This window comes from Dichomitus squalens (genome assembly GCF_000275845.1).
Source record: "Dichomitus squalens LYAD-421 SS1 unplaced genomic scaffold DICSQscaffold_46, whole genome shotgun sequence".
In the NCBI taxonomy this organism is placed as follows: domain Eukaryota; kingdom Fungi; phylum Basidiomycota; class Agaricomycetes; order Polyporales; family Polyporaceae; genus Dichomitus; species Dichomitus squalens.
Window position 1 is genome coordinate 82,341 of NW_006766928.1, and position 1,859 is coordinate 84,199.

The window sequence follows — 1,859 nt, forward strand, 5'->3', positions numbered from 1 at the left end:
CGCAGCACGCAATGAGCAGCGCAGATTCTGCAGCGTCGAGCAGGGCTCATAACCTGTTGAACCCGGGGGGCGAAGGCCTCTCCCACGGGTGGCAACGACAGCAGATAGCCTGCAACTCACCTAGAAGAGTTGGTTGATTGTAAGAGGCTTGTAAGAGTGATGAGAGGAGATGTTCGAGTGAACTGAACTGTAGATTGGGGGTACAGAGGTCCCCTATATATACTACTGTACATCTGTGGCTACGTAGTACTATACAGTACATTCCCAGGATGCACAGTCGCACAGAGAAGCAGCGCGTACACAGCGAAGCTGTGTGTGTACCACATGAGTAGTACAGCCTCGGTTATTGCAGTAACCGGCTGTGCCGTTCCATATCTTGTGACGGCTGTGTTAGGCAAGCTGTGTAAACCAGCGCCTGTTCAACACTTGGACTTATCCAGTCCGGACTACACGAGGCTATGCGTCTCCTAGCGCTTAGCTGTAATCCTTGTCTTCACAGCCCCGAGTTTATCAACCTGCGAGATGAGAAGTGCAAGACGTACACAACATACCCGCGGTTGTGGAGTCACGAAGTAGTTCATGAATCCAACCTGTCCTTTATGCTTCGCCTCAAGCCTCTGGTTAGCCTCTGCCGTCACCGTTTTCAGTTGCTTCCTAGCCGCTATTTCTAGTAGCGCACAACATGGAGCCAACACCGGAGGCATACCTGAGCTCCCACAACAAGTCCTTGTTGTTGTAGTCAGGTCTCAAACCTATAGGAAGTCAGTAAGTATAAGGAACCTCATGAAATGTATCATGCAGTGATGCAAGTTTACTGAGGAGACTTGTAGAGGCCTGAGAGTCTCGGATGAACGGCGATGTTAGTGGGCGATATTGTCTGCGAAGCTTACCTCGATAAAAATGCCCCCTGTCCTTCTTCTCCTGAAGGTTAGCTGAGCTTCTAAACAAGCCAACCATGAAGTCTAACGAGCCGTGACGTGATTTTCTTTTGGCGGGAATACGCAAACTGAAGACCTGCACACCACGTGGGGCCCAGGCAAAACATCATTGAGAGCGTTAGTAGGTGTCGGGAGTGAAACGGAATCCCCTTTGACGTGTACGTCGTGTATTGTGTCCATCTTGACTGAGACAAGATGAGAATCGGTAGAATGACAAAGCGACCTGCTGAAGCCAAGCTTACCAAAACCACCACTTGTCCGACTAACGGGGCTGAGACAATCAGGAGGCTTATTTATTTTCTCGAATGGAAATACCGAGAGGAAACGCCTACGGGGAGATGGGAGACAACACTTCGACGTTAGGTAGATCTACGCTTTCCGAATTACTGTTAAGTCTAGCTGGATTCTGAGGAAGTGTACCAGACACCGTCCCCGAATGACAGCAGTCGAGAACCATATATGCGAGACAATGTTCAGGGAGTACATTGAGATGAAGAAAGGCCACTGAGATAACATACAGTGCAGTGAACGCCCAGTGGGAGCTTGTCGACAAGTATCTGTCGGAGTTTCTAAGAGATCCTGTACAGAGGACTCTCAGTCTAGTGGTGATAAACTCGGGGCTGTGAAGACAAAGATTAGATCCAACTAGAGTCGAAGCAAGATCTTCAGTCAGTAAGGAAAGACTATATTGCAGCAACGAACTGTACCTAGAGTCGAAGCAAGACTACAAAGGTTAAGTAAGTAACTACAAGTTAGAGATAGATGTAACGAAGTACTCACTCTTCAGTCAGTAAGGAAAGACTGAAGAGGGAGGACGCAATCTGAAGTCCTTATATACTACAGAGAAGTGTCCATGACTAATCGAAGAGTGGTTAGTCACATGTACCATAGTGCGATGAATAATACAATGACGAAAGAATT